This window comes from Anser anser, assembly GCF_964211835.1.
Source record: "Anser anser genome assembly, chromosome: 2".
Lineage (NCBI taxonomy): Eukaryota > Metazoa > Chordata > Aves > Anseriformes > Anatidae > Anser > Anser anser.
In genome coordinates, this window is record NC_139721.1 from 4226947 (window position 1) to 4242025 (window position 15079).

Below are 15079 nucleotides of genomic sequence, written 5' to 3' on the forward strand. Positions count from 1 at the left end.
AAGAGGAAAATGTAATGTAAGGGGATTGTCTCTGAATACAGGATCAGAAGATTTGCCCCAGTCTGTTGTGGAAGTGCAGAGAAAGAAAAAATTTCCATTGCCACAGTTTTAGGGAGGATGGGGAGAACCCTAAAACTCAGAGGAAAGGCATATGGAACAAGCACCAGTCCTGTACACCATTCCAAAAATCCAAACCAAAATGGCATCAAAGTCATCACGATTCTGGGACAGACCACACGATGACTGGTCACATTGCCACAACTCTCAGAAGTCCGTCTACCTAGAATTAAAAATCAGGTTGATAACAAAGCTGGAGATACTACAACTGAATAAACAGAGTGGAAAATAAGGGAAGTATTCAAAGACTCAATACTCACAAAAATTCAAAATCATTCACTGAATATGAGACTGGCCAGAATAGACCATCAACATCCAAAAAAAAAAAAAGTCTTCCCACTTAATGTATTTCCCTCTGTGTTCGAAAATAAATCTACAGAAAATTATTCTCAGATGTCTAAAATGTTGTTTAAACAACAGTGAGGATTACAGAAAGGAGAGTTTTTGTTTTTGTTTTTCCATTTGCTCAAATCCTGAGAAATAAATAAAAGAAAAAAGGACAACTTTTCTCCAAGGTGGTCATCTAGACTGGACCACCATAGGTGTCCAGAAGTAATATTAGCTAATCTTATCAGAAACAGATAAGGCTTAACTGAGTCTTAAAATTAAGGAAGTCAACCTATTCCTCAGCAGCCACCCCTGATTTCCTTCCTGGCTGGACGGCTGTCCCGTGGGCCCGGTGTCGCTCTGGCGATCGGGAGGATTAGATCTATACGTTCACATCTGACTGCCAGAAGTGTGCTGAAATTTGCGTTAAGTACAAGAACTCCTTTGATCAAAACATGGCATACATTTTACACATCAAGGCGCTCTACAGGAGAAGCGTAAGCTTACCAAAGCAGCTGCAGGGATTTGGGGAGGAGGGATTTGACAGAGAACAGAGTGATGACATCGCTGTCACAGTTTCTGCAAAAGGCTGATTTGATCTGATTAATAACAAAGGCGCAGGACTGCATGAGGACAAAATATAAAAAAAAAAAAAGGTGTTTTAAGACCAGTTTGACAACTACAAACATCAGGCTTGTGGGCTGGTTGGAACTGGAAGGCTGTACCTTCACTGGGAAAGCCACCAAGGGCTCTGTGGCTCCGACCCCGAGTATCCCGAAAGCACGCGCTCCTCAGTCCCCCTTCTCTTCCACGTCTGTCTGAGAAAAGCGTGCAACATAGTTAAAGGCATCAAAATGGTAGAAAAATGGTGTTTGTTTGTTTGTTTGTTTGTTTCCCATTGGGAAATCTAGGAAGATTATTATTGTGCTTCTAATTAAGACATTAACATTTGCTTTGGAGGTTGTAGTTAATAACGGCAGCTCATCAAGAGGGTCCCCCGGCCACTAATTAGTTTTTTCCACACCAAATTTTCAACCTGAATTTTCCCTTCCTATTCCTGTATAGTTAGGTCAATTTCCCTTGGAATTTTCCTTCTTTGGGTTTCTTTATTATTATTATTTTTAGTAAATCAGAAATACTTCTTTTGGTGCCTTTCCATTCAGTTTATAGTCTAGACACTGTCCAGAGATGCCAATATAATGTTTTGCTTATTTTTTTAAATTAAGGGAGAAGCTGAAGATGTTCATTTTGACATTACTAACATTCTGATGCCTTACATTGTGCAAGACAGTCGGTCCAAACCCTAAGGCTGCACATACCACTGTGCCCCTAATTCCTGTAACGCTCATCCTCCACCTGTGTGAAATTATTCACTGGTAAACATAGGACCAGACCCCTCAAGATAATCCGTGCCACTGACCCTATTGATAAAAAATGAAAAATCTCACATGAGAAAAACATTGCAGCATCGGGTTTGCAGCAGATTGCAAGTCTAGTAAGATGGGCATTGTCATGTTTCCTATATCTACCTTATAAAAAAGATATCTACTACCTACTTTTATTTAACCAACGTCAGAGTACTGAGTAGACATCTTGTGTATGCAGTTGAAGACTTCTTCATTTAGGGTTGATTCAAAGGATTTTAAAAAGCATCTTTTCCTCCTATGATGAAGGACGTAACTGTGTATTTTGTGAAATATTTAACGTCTTGCCATTTTCTCCTTTTTTCTAAATCCTCCTGCATTTCATTGTCACAGCTTGAATTAGCCCTGCAGTTCAGAGCTACCTGTCTCTCACAAGCCTGATCACTCTGGTTGTTTTAATGAATATTTACCATCCTGCAGTAAAGCTGAAGACGCCTGACTGCAGCTGTGCTCCAAAACACCGGAAAGGACTGGGTCTTTTTAAAGCTATTACCCCAGCTCCATCGTTCAATAAAAGACAATACATGCTACACTATAATGAAGTTTCCTATCTTTTTGTTTATACCAGTGCAGCACAGGTTTAATAACTGCTGTAAATTGAATGAGATAATGGCGTGGACTAGACGAATAATAACATTAGTATTCAACTGAATGCCTTACCTCAATATTAATTGTTCAGTAATGACTTACAGAGGATAGTCTCATTTCCACCTACCAAAAACCTCTGTGGAGACAGAGCTGGCAAGCAAATTATTTTACTTTTCTGTACAAATTTTCAAGATATAGAAGAAAACAATAATCTCAGAAGCCCAAGGTGCAAGTCATATCTCATAAAAGGTCATCTGTGTAAAGATTTAGGCCCATTACCTCAACTCTCCAGTAGTCAGTTGAGAAAAATAGATCCAATCAGAGAGGGATTCATTGTTTTCTCAGTAGGTAGGATGGGCGAACTTCTGAAGTGCCTGTCTTTCTCAAATGCAATTATTAGTTTGGATGAGAACCTAGAGTTAGAGGGGGAAAAAAGGCAGCTACAAAGATTTGAAAACTAATGCCTTATTGTCCATACAGAAACCATGACTATCATCCTACTAATGCGTGATGAATTTCTGCTGAAGCTTTTATTCTGGATTAACTATTTAACTTGTCATTGGATTTAAACTTGAACATATCTCCCCTCTCACTGCTGAGAGCTTCAGTCAACAACTTTTATGGAACTTCCTCTACAATTGAATAAAAATTGCATTCGGTAAGGTGAGAAAGATTTCCCATCAAGTGTTTTATCAAAATAGGCATGTTGCTGAACGCTTCTGTTTTAATAAATTTTTTGCTGATGGACAAAGCAACAAGAAGCCAACAAAAAGTAATCTCACTAGGACATAAAACAAACACTTTTCAGGAATTGGTAGAAGCCATCAATTTGATATTCATGCCTGACAAATATGGTGGCTTTCTACAGCAGGGTTATTACAGCGTTGGTTGATAAGAGAAGAGCAACTGATGTCATCTACCTGGACTTGTGCAAAGCATTCAACACCATCCCACACGATATCCTTGTCTCTAAATTGGAGAGACATGGATTTGATGGACGGACCACTCAGGTAAGGAATTGGCTGGGTGGTCACACTCAAAGACTTGTGGTCAATGGCTCAGCGTCCACGTGGAGATCAGTAATGGGTGGTGTTCCTCAGGGGTCAGTACTGGGACCACTGTTGTTTAACATCTTTGTAGGCGACATGGATAATGGATTGAGTGTACCCTCGGCAAGTTTGCCGATGACACAGAACTGTGTGATGTGGTCAACACACTGAAGGAAAGGGATGCCATCCAGAGGGACCTGGGCAGGCCTGAGAGGTTTTGGTTGATGAGAAGTTCAACATGAGCTGGAAACGTACGCTTGCACGTTGTATGTAAGCACCGTATCCTGGGCTGCATCAAAAGAAGTGTGGCCAGCGGGTCAAGGGAGGTGATTGTCCCCCTCTACTCTGCTCTCATTAGACCTCACTTGGAGTACTGCATCTGTAAAATGGGGAGAATTGGTATACTGATGTTTCCCAGAGAATCTGCAGAAGATGAAGTTATAAATACTCAGGAATAGTAATAATTTATTAGAGCATAGATAATAGAGCATTTATTAGTCATAATTTATTACTATTTGTTTGAAAAGCTACCTGAAACAAGAATGTTTATTAAACCTGTGTATCAAAACAATAGATTCACAGATTCACAGATTTCTCTAGGTTGGAAGAGACCTCAAGATCATCGAGTCCAACCTCCGACCTAACACTAAGTACTCCACTAAACCATATCCCTAAGCTCTACATCTAAACTTCTTTTAAAGACCTCCAGGGATGGTGACTCCACCACCTCCCTGGGCAGCCCGTTCCAATGCTTAATAACCCTTTCGGTAAAGAAGTACTTCCTAACATCCAACCTAAAACTCCCCTGTCGCAACTTTAGCCCATTCCCCCTCGTCCTGTCACTAGGCACGTGGGAGAATAGACCAACCCCCACCTCTCTACAGCCTCCTTTCAGGTAACTGTAGAGAGCGATGAGGTCGCCCCTGAGCCTCCTCTTCTCCAGGCTGAACAAGCCCAGCTCCCTCAGCCGCTCCTCGTAAGACTTGTTCTCCAGACCCCTCACAAGCTTGGTCGCCCTTCTCTGGACTCGCTCGAGCACGTCCATGTCCTTCCTGTAGCGAGGGGCCCAAAACTGAACACAGTACTCGAGGTGCGGCCTCACCAGAGCCGAGTACAGGGGCACAATCACTTCCCTCGACCTGCTGGCCACACTGCTTCTTATACAGGCCAGGATGCTGTTGGCCTTCTTGGCCACCTGAGCACACTGCTGGCTCATATTCAGCCGACTATCCACCAATACTCCCAGGTCCTTCTCGGCCAGGCAGCTTTCCAGCCACTCATCTCCCAGCCTGTAGCTCTGCTTGGGGTTGTTGCAGCCCAGGTGCAGGACAAATAGGATGTACTATGTGTCATGAGAAATACGTATTGCTACTATCTTATATGCTAAAGATACAGCCCTGGAGAAGAGCTATTTGCTTTCAGGCCTGTTCAGCCAGTGAACAATGTATGAATGTGGCAACTCAAATACTGTCTCAACTTATCACTGTAAAAAATGGCGATAACTATATCCTCTTCACAAGTTTGTTTGGAGGCTAGTGCACTATGACATCTTTGGATGAAGGCTAAGACAAAAGGAAACAATAATTGGGATCAAATGCTTGGAGGGTCATTTAGTGCAATTCCCTGTTATCACTGGTAAAAATATCATAAAAATTTATGAAGATCCATTTTCCCTTTCCAGTAATGTACCTCCACTCCTTTCCCCGCCTATTACACAAAATATGCTTCTGTTTTTACTCATACATTTCCTTCCATTTTTAATATCCCAGTCCCCAAGAGCATCCAATTTTTCCTGTGTGTTACTGTGAACATCCTCTTTATTGATGTCTCCCAACTTTCTGTCATCAGTAATTTTAATTAGCGCATTTCTACCTTTTTTGGCAAGAGCATCACTAGTGATCCCCAGACCAATAATTATAAAATAACTGAAATCACTCTTCCTTCCTTCCTTCCTTCTTTCATTTCTGCATAGTGGTCCAGCTTCAGCTGAAAGGGTAGAGTGTATCAGCTATCCTGTCTAGCCTACAGCCTGCTGAGCCAAGGATTCCCAGGAGGCTGACAGATTCATGTACAAACCTCACGAGCTAAGGAAGCCACTGCATCTCCCATTTTTTTGGCAGCCTATCTAATGGCCCAGCTCTTCTATAAAAGGTTGACGGTAACGCTGCACCTGTATTTAAAAGTTTCTAGGACTTATTTTTATACGGTGCTCAATGCATTTGTATCGTGTTCAGAGCTTACCTGATAGATTGGCTTCCACAGGGGCTTGGGACATTTCAGTTGGGATTCACCCGATTTGAAGTAGCTATTTACAATCTAAGCATCTATTTGTTTAGCATGGCTCCCTTGTTTCCTTATAGTACCTGGAAAGCTAATCAACCCAGTCAGTGAGGTTTAGAGCATGACTTGTCTTGCCCTAAAGTAAACCACCGATGTTTGATCTGATGAGTCACCCTAAATTCCATTGACTGTATCAACTGGTGCTCCATCGATGACAAAGAAAACCCAGCCAACTAGCTCAGCTGTAGATATACGCTCCCACCGAAGCATCCTATTTCCCATTTCCAGACACAGAGGCAACTTCCACAGAGGTAAGAGCTCGGGACCTGCTCGAGCTGGGTCTGCCTGGGCTGCCCAGGCTCAACTGACACTAAAGGCAAGAGATGTAATAATAAGGATTTTTAAAGTGGCTGCTTCAGACTTCAGTTGTTAAATACACCCAATGGCTGACAAGCATGCAAACACTGTCGCCACGCTTAAGTATTTCCTTGAAAAAAAATATTCTGTCTTGATGCCCTGACAGGGCTACTAAGATGATTAGAGGACTGGAGCACCATCGTATGAGGACAGGCTGAGAGAACTGGGCCTGGTTAGCCTGGAAAAGAGAAGTCTGAGGGAAAACCTCATCAATGTGTATAAATATCTGAGGGGAGGGTGTCAAGAGGATGGAGCCAGTCGCTTTTCAGTTGTGCCCAGTGACAGGACAAGAGGACGAGGTACTCTTAAGTACCCATGCCCAACCATCAGCCAACACTACAAATCCACCATTAAACCATGTCCCTAAGCACCATGTACACACATCCCTTAAATACTTCCAGGGGTGGGGACTCCACCACTTCCCTGTGCAGCCTGTCCCAGTGCCTAACCACCCTTTCTGTGAAGAAATTCTTCCCGATATCTAATCTAAACCTCCTCTGGCATAATCTAAGGCAGTTTCCTTGTGCCCTTTCACTTGTCACCTGAGAAAAGAGACTGACACCCAGCTGGCTACAACCCTCTTTTCAGGTAGTTGTAGAGAGCAATGAGGTTAGGGCTACAAAGATGGTGAAGGGCCTAGAGGCGAAGACGTACGAGGAGCGGCTGAGGTCACTTGGTCTGTTCAGCCTGGAAAAGAGGAGGCTGAAAGGAAGCCTCATTGCAGTGTACAGCTTCCTCATGAGGGGGAGCGGAGGGGCAGGCGCCGATCTATTCTCTCTGGTGACCAGCGATAGGACCTGAGGGAATGGTGTCAAGTTGTGACAGGGGAGGTTCAGGCTGGATATCTTCACGGTTGTCACGCACTGGAACAGGCTCCCCAGGGACGTAGTCACAGCACCAAGCCTGTCAGTGTGTAAGAAGCGTTTGGACTGTTCTCTTAGTCATACGGTCTGAATTTCTGGGTAGACCTGTGTGGTGCCAGGAGTTGGACCCAATGATGCTTGTAGGTCCCTTTCAACTCGGGACATTCTACGAGGTCTCCCTTCAGCCTCCTTTTCTCCAGGCTAAACCCTGGTTCTCTCAGTTGCTCCTCATGCTATGTTTTCTAGTCCCTTCACGCCTTTTCTTTGTACACTCTCCAGCCACTCAGTATCTTTCTTGTAATAAAACAAACATAGACACAGTGAGAACACCGGCTGAGCGTGGAGAGCTGCCACCGACACTCAGGAGGGAGGACACAGGCTTAAACCTCCCTCCTCCCCGACCTCACCCCCTTTTATTCCCCCCCAAACCCTCTGTGCCCTGTGGGGCCACGAGGAAGCATCGATCCCCCGAAGCCCCCCAAGAGGGGGCTGCCTCCACCTGAGGCCCCGGCGCTTGCGCGGGCTGGGCGAGGCGAGGCTCTCCCCCTCCTGGGGGCGAAGGGAGGCAGCCGGACCCCCTTCCCTTCGCTTCCCTTTCCCTTCCCCTTCCCCTCCCCTCCTTCCCCGCGGCCATGTTAGTGCGGGGAAGGAGAGGGCAGCCGCGCATCCCATGGTGCAGCGCGCCGGGAGGGCGGGGGAGAGGCCTGGGGTGGCCGGGGCAGGGAGGGAGGCTGCGGGCGGGGGGGGGGCAGAAGGGAGGAGGCTGCCGCCCGCCCCGCCGCGCAGAGCCACCGAGAGCGGGGCTGGCAGGACGAGTTCACGGCTTCCTCCTCCTCCTCTTCCTCCTCCTCCTCTTCCTCCCCGCCTGCTCGCTCGCCGCCCCTCCTCCGGGCCAGCCGGCCGGAGGCGGCTGCCCGCAGCGCGGTGAGTGCTGGCGGCTGGGGGGGGGGGGGGGACGCAGACATAAGGGGCCAGGCGGCCTTAACTTACATAACGGGCACTGGGGGGGCCCTGGGGGGGGCGAGGAAGAGGAGGGAGGGGGAGGAAGGAGGAGAGAAACCCCCCTTTTCCCTCCCCTTCTTTCCGCGTAGGGGGCGGCAGCGGCACCCGGGGGGGAGAGCAGTGGGAGGGGAGGCTGCCTTGGGGAGGGGGGAAGAACAGGAGACCCCCCCTGGGGTACCCCTATCCCCCCTTGGGGCACCCGTACCCATCTGTGGGGCACCCCCACACCCCCTGGGGTACCCCCAGACCCCCAGGGGGACCCACACATCCCCATTCCTTCCCCCCTCCCCCCCCCCCTCCTCCCGGAGCCCATAGCGGGGGGCTGCGGGCGAAGCCGCTTCCCTGCCCCGCTGGGCGGCTCGGGGGGGACGCGGCGTGGAAGGGAAAAAGGGGAAAGGGGGAGAGGTGAGCTGCTGCATCGCCCTTCCCTCCTTCTCCTTCCCTCCTTCTCCTCGTCCCCTGCTCCTTCTCCTCGCCCCCTTCCCTCCCTCCGTCCCCCGGGGCCGGTCCCAGCGGATGCTGCGGGACGCGGGGCCGGGCGGAGCGGGCCGGTCCCTAAAGTAAACAAAGGGGAAGGGAAGGAAAAGAAAGGGAAAAAAGGAAAGGGAGGAGGACGACGAGGGGGGGGTGGTGGTGGCCCCTCGGCCGCCCGGCTCGCCCCTTCCTCCCCGCAAGCCGTGCTGGGGGAGCCCTGGTCGCCTCACGGAGGCTGGGGTGGGAGCGCAGGGGGAGCGGTGGAGGTTTCTTTCTCCTCTGCTTTTTTTGTCTTTTGGGTTTGGGGCTTTTTGTTCCGTGCCTGCGCCCGCTGGAGAGCGGGGTTGGGTACGGGGAGAAGCGGCGGCAGCCCCCCTGGTCCTGCAGGCAGGGGTAGGATTTTGGGGGCAGGGGATAACGGGGAGCAGACCCCTCAGCCTGCCTTCGGGTCCGCCACGCGAGTTGCGTCGGAGCCTTTGCGGTGCGTGGAGAAATTTGATTTCTTCCTTTGATTCTTCCCTTTCGTAAACCTGGTTTTACACTACACAGAGCGTTGACTTCTGCAGCTGTAACCGAGTGTCTCTGCTCCGTTCCCGGCTCTCCTTTTGGGACGCACGCTGCACAATGCCCGTTCTCATCCGTTCTCCTCCCAAACTTCCTTTACTCAGATGATGCTGTTTTGGAGTGGGGGGTTGTCTTCCTATTTGGTTTTTTCCCCCCCCCCTCCTTTCTTCTATTTCTGGCTGAAAGGCTGTGCTTCACTGTGTTGCTTCTGTGTTAGCCGACTTGCCCTCGGTCTCGTCGAAGTGCCCTGAAAGCCGAGCGTGTCCTGCAGGCCCCAGCACCACGGTCAGGCTGGTGCAGCGTCAGCCCGCGGCCCCGTTTTCGGCCGGTTGACGAGAATAATTGCAGTGCCGTACCGCAGGCACCGAACAAAAAAGTTCTCTTGAAAGGAGAAACGCGTGGGGATTCCTATTGAAGTAAATGGGAATAGTGGGATTTAATGCGGTGGCTTAAAAGTGGTGTTGCAGTGCCCCTTAAAAACACAGGTTATTTTAGTCTTTGGTCGTTTAAAACTTCTTTTTTTTTTTTGTGCTGAGTGGAAAAGTCCCGCATTCCTCGCAGCTAATCTGCCTTTAGCATCTCTGATTTTATTAAACCTGGGTAAGGTCAAGAGCGCAGCTGGACGGGGGCCAGCAAATCCGGTTACGTAGTCATTGAGAACAGCGTGTTATCTTATTGGTGTTGTCCGTGTCCAAAATTCCACCGCTTCCTTTCTCCACCCATCTCCTTTTTTGTTACCTCCAAAATCGGGCTGTTACCCCGCCGCATCCCGGTGCGGGGACGCCTTTGTCCACCCAGTGGGGTTTGCAGGATGAAGAGTACAGCCTTTGGATTTCTTAAAGCAGGGTTTATAGCAGGGAGTCTGTAAAGAACTTGTGTGTGTGTATTTGAGGTTGCAGCTCGTGGAATAAATTCAATGGAGGTGTAAAATTTGGGGTATTATAGACAAAAAAAAAAAAAAAAAAAAACCAAGGAGGGAGGATGCACTTGCCTACCTGCTGGAAAACATTTTCTCTCGCAGGACCGTAAACTCTTCTGGCTATTAAAAAAGAGGAAAATGGTACAGAAACTAATCTGCCTTGTTCATTTAAAATCTGCTTTTTATAGATTGATGTTGAGCTCAGATTGATGCTTGTGTTGGTTGACCTGTTATCTTTGGGGAAGGTTGAAGCGTACGCGTGAAAGGAAGATGGCATTGTGCTTATTTGCCAGAAAGCTCAAACCTCTTCAGCTTAGGGTATTATTAAAAGCGTTACGCGCGTGGAGGTGACGTAGCATTCAACTGGTAGTGTCAGTACCGGAGTACTTCTCCCAGAAATGAATATTAGAATAGCACTCTCTGTCTCGAGTGTGGAATTGGCTGAAATAGCTTCAAAAAAAACTGGTTTAGATTCTAGATTTTGAGCATACTGATGCAACCTCGCTTCAAAGTAGTTGCTTGTTGTGGAAAGGGCTTTTTAAATATAATGGTTTACCGCGCTATGACTAACACTTGAAAGGGGGAAACCTTGGTTTTGTGAATTCCACCAAGCTCTCAGATGTGTGGGGGGATGATAGGCACGAAGAGAAGAGGAGGAGTTCGTGGAAATGAAGTAGTGAGCCGGGTGGGTTTGATGGTTCAGCAGATTATCTTCTGTTTTGGATCTATAAACGTGTTTTTTTTTTCTGAAGAGGGTAACTCCAGAAGCTGAGCATCTCTGGAAAACAAGAAGTTACTTCGTGCTATTTGCATAGCAAGATGTGTTTTCTCCCCCTCGCAGTCACTGCAGCGCATGGCAGCGCTGCCTGTAGTATGCTACAGCATTCATGATGCTAACAGCCTGTTCCCATCCTTCCTCTGCCCCGGGATTTGTGGAAAAGTCTTTTTCACCACGACAAAGAGCTTTCTGTGCTCTCAAAGTGTAGTTTTGCAGCAACCCCACGTGCTCTATGTTCCTAAATCCCTGTGTATGCATTCACCTGCGGGTTTTTGGCTGGTACCTGCGGTGGTGTTTAAAAAAAAAAGTAATGTTTTGCAGAATACTGGTAATGCGTACATTCAAACGTTGTCTGGTTTTAGTTTTGCATGATTTCTTGTCCTAATTAGAACATCTGTAGCTTTAAACATGATATAGGTTGTTGTATACTGTGCCTTCAAGTTACTGCGTTCTGGATAAATTTCAGTAAATCACTGGAAGGTATTTAAAAACGATACTGGGAATTCATACTTTTTTTTCTTTTATGCTACAACTGCCACTCTAGAGTGCTAGCAGTGAAATCTGGGGGTTTTATTTGCTTCTTACCAGTAAGCTTAGGATTTTGCATTTCAGGCAGCTTTCAATGGAAATGCAAGCGTGTGACTGATAGCTGCCTCCATCACATGAGGTTCCCAGCCTAAATCTGGGTTCCCTCTCATCCCATGCTAGCGTAGCTCTCATGTTTTGAGCACCACTGCTGGGTAACTTGAAAACGTGGACATATTGACTGAGTTTCTTGAAAAGGTTTTAATTAGAGGCCGGGATTTAATAACTGCAACAAACAAATTCTTGCTGTATCGTTCCGATCTCTTGGATGGAGTGACGGTAGAAATGATGTAAGAACTCTCTAGAGTTTTAAATATATTTATTTAGCACTCGAACTTCAGTGGTTCTTGCGTCCCTGAATGGTAACTTGTGCGGGATAGTCATTTTGCATTAAAATTGTCTGAAAAAAAGCAGACCTAAATGCATATTAAGGGAAGATTGCAGCTCGTAAATTGCTAGCTATTTCAGGTGAGTCTCTTGATCTGTGTACGGCTGCATTTAGGAACCTCTGATGGCCGGTGTGTTGTACCACAGTACGCAGCCACTGGTTTATGGTGTCTGTCAGAAAGATGGGAAGGTGAAAGAATGAGAAATTCAGCTGAGAGAGAGCGTGATAATGGATAGCTGGCTTTAAGTAGCCTTTTAACGGAGAGGAAGAACTGCTGTGGATCTGAGCAAACAGCTTTCTAAAAGCTCCTGTCTTTTCGTGTCAGTGTTCCCTCTTCAGGCAGTGGTTGATGGCTAATCAGATGAACTGCTGAAGACAGTGTTTATTTAGGAACTGAGCATCTTAAAAAGCTCGGGTTTGTACTGCAGGCTTAAATCTTCCTTTTTCCTCTCCCTTTCCTTTGTAAGTTTGTGGTATTTCTACCGTGAAATCTTCCTAAGGTGGTTTGCTGGTTGCTCAGCATTTAGGGTTCCTGACGCTCTGTGTCTTGCTTCCAGCGTGGCTTTTGAGTAGGTCTTTGTGAATAGAAAGTGATTTTGTATTTTTAAAATAAATAAATAAAAATAAAATGGCTTGGTTTGATTTCCTCCACTTGTATTAAAGCAGCCCCAAGAGACCGTTTTGATTACCCCAGAGGGTCGTGCTGCGAGGTGTGCAAGCTACTAAAACCTGCAAGGGGATGGTTTGGAAGCTTTTTCAGAGGGATGTGCTGGTGGATGGAGGAAGATGACACTGGCAATCACGTATATGGAAGAAATTATATCTGAGCATAGTCAGAGGTGGGATGAGAACCACTGAAACTCACCCGTCTGGCTGACAGTGCTTGAAATTTGGAGATGCACGAGGAAGAAATGGGAGAATAGTCTCCGAAATTTGGTCTGTAAGGTTTGTTAGCAATATCTGCCGAGTAAAAATCAAAATGGAAGAGGTAAATAAAAGCTGAAGGCTTTGTTAGAGACCCTCTAATTGTTCTCTTGTGTCAGCGTTAATGGTGGGTACATCTAAGTCTTCCTCAGATCCGCAGCAGCCCACAGCTGAGCTGATTAAAAAAACCTCTCCTGTATCGGATTTCCTTTGTACCCTATGACTTCAAGGCTTTTTTCCCCCTCTAACTCTGTGCATTGGGTTACCTGGGTGTCTTTTATTGTGCTCAGCACAGGAAGGGCATGTAGGATGCATGCAAATAGTTGTGCAGATCCCTCCTGCACCGAAGCATTGCTGCTTTTTTCCTTTGGCTGGGAACAGGGACTGGCAAGCTCGGGGCTGTCTTGTTTTGCTGCAGGGCTCCAACTTCATACGGTGTAATACAGGTCAGTTCCGAGCTTTATCCTTAAGATTAATCTCAACCCTTTCCCCCCGTTGGAGCTGTAATTCAACTCATTTTGCAACCCTGGATTAATTTCCTTCCTTTTAATGGGAAGTGCATGAGCAAAAGGTGTGCATCGGTTGTCCAGGAGGCAGCACTGGGAGCTCGCACGTTCTTTGCCCTGCTCTCCCTCTTGGTAAGTTGATCGAGCAGTAGACTTAGAAGCAATAATGTGTACGGGAGCATCCTTGAAGTGCTGCCCGTCTCGTTTCCATCACGGATTGTAGAGGTTGGTATGATAGAGCCAGAGCTGCTGGGGACGGTGAGGAAGAGGTCGGAGGGCTCTGCTGACTGGTAACTGCTCCTGCTTCCTGCTGCCATCCTGTTATTTTTATTTTTTATTGTTTACCCTCGCATGAAAACGTGCGATTCCTGCTTTTGTTTTAATTTGTTTTGGGGGAGGGGAGCAGGAGCAGACCACGTCAGGCTATTAAATGCCTTTGGAAGGCAGAGATCGTTTTTCTTTTAGTCCCGTTAAAGTTCCTGGGAAGGATTTGAACCAGCAGATGGGGTTTTTGTTTGTTTTGTTTTTGTTTTTGTTTTTTTTTTTCCTTTTTGAGTGTAGGAAGGAGGAGCTCCTGCTCTTTCCTGTCGTCTTGCTGCTCAGATAGCGAATAATTTGATTGCAGGGGAGTAGCAGAAGTCTAATTTAGCAAAAGCTCAAAATGAGCCCAGTGATGTATTTTGTGGATTTGAATGCATCTCTTTAACCGGGGACCGAGCTTCCTTCCTGACTCTTTCTTAATGCTGCAGAGTGTTTACTGATGTAAGCCGTGGGACGTACAACAGCCAGCAAGGTTCAGCTACACTTCATATTTTATTTCCTGGAGATGCCTCAATAAACAGGTTCAAGATCACTGCTAACAAATTAGTGAAGTACTGAAGGTACAGTAACAGACTCCTCATAAATCCCCACGTCTGATGATCTTTACAAGAGAATTTCCTCTTACTGACTTTAGCCAATTTTTAAAATTCTGTGAAATGTAGGGTGAAAGCATATAACCCGCTGCCATTCTCATGTTTTTACATAGGTGTGTTCGTGGTTTCCTTCTTTGTCCCTTTGTGCTCTGGTTTAGAGCACTGAAGTTCGTATCTCCTGTTTTTTTTCTCTAGTAAAAGTTAGTACGTAAAGGGGAAAAACGAAGTTAGTGTTTTAAAGGAGCACAGTTCCTTTTTACTCCTGTTCAGCTAACCAAGCCGTCTCCCAGCTTTTATTTCTGCTGTTTCTAAGACGCTTTTCTTCAGGCAGAAATTCCTTTTGCTTGGGGCTGAATGCTCTCGTGGTCCTTTTATGCCCGCTTTTATTTCAGGTTTTAGCAGTCTCCTTCGTCCTGTTTTTCTGTTTTTCTTCACTGACGCTCTTCTGTAGCAGCAGCTGCTGAAGGCAGGGATATTTCTTCGCAGTTGATCTGACGATCTAGGCAGTGGCATACAGAAGAAACGTCTGCAGCAGGTACCTCCAGAGCTGCTCGAACGTACTCTTTGTAGAGATTTAAACTCGGTACTTGTTGCGTTTTGCTTTAGCCCTTATCTCCCTTTCCTCGTGCCCTCCCCAGGCTAGTTCCAGAACGTGATCGAGGTGTTCTTGTATTCTTGCCAGTGCTTGCTAAGGCTCCTGATAGCACTGGTTTTGCTAACCGCTGGTGGAAGGAGATAGCAAGCACTGATATAACCGCAGTACTGCAAGTCAGGAGGTGAGATTTTTTTTCTCCGCCTCTTCTCTGGCTTATTTTTTTTTTCTTCTGATTTTGGCTAGACTGATTGAACTTCCGGACCGTCGTTTGCTCCTGTTTAAAGTAAGGACACTGCTATGCTCAGGCTTCGTCTGCAGGCGTGTAAACTCATGGCGATTCCGAAGTGCTTTCTGTTAGAGGGGCT

At 46.7% G+C, this 15079-nt stretch overlaps 1 protein-coding gene and 1 long non-coding RNA gene across 5 annotated transcripts in view; one reads left to right on the top strand and one right to left on the bottom strand.

The window, feature by feature from the left end:
- Positions 1 to 559: 559 nt before the first annotated feature.
- Positions 560 to 7911, bottom strand: LOC310895768. Its single transcript, XR_014580941.1, has 3 exons — positions 5747 to 7911; positions 1170 to 3928; positions 560 to 1067 (listed from the first exon to the last, which is right to left on the bottom strand). It is a non-coding gene; the product is annotated as an uncharacterized lncRNA (long non-coding RNA).
- Positions 7626 to 15079, top strand: part of PTK2 (protein tyrosine kinase 2) — a 205140-nt gene continuing 197686 nt past the window's right edge. For all 4 annotated transcript variants that reach the window (XM_083827396.1, XM_083827393.1, XM_083827395.1 and 1 more), the window contains exon 1: positions 7626 to 7989. The gene's annotated coding sequence lies outside the window, so the exon portion shown is untranslated. The remainder of the gene's footprint in view (positions 7990 to 15079) is intronic.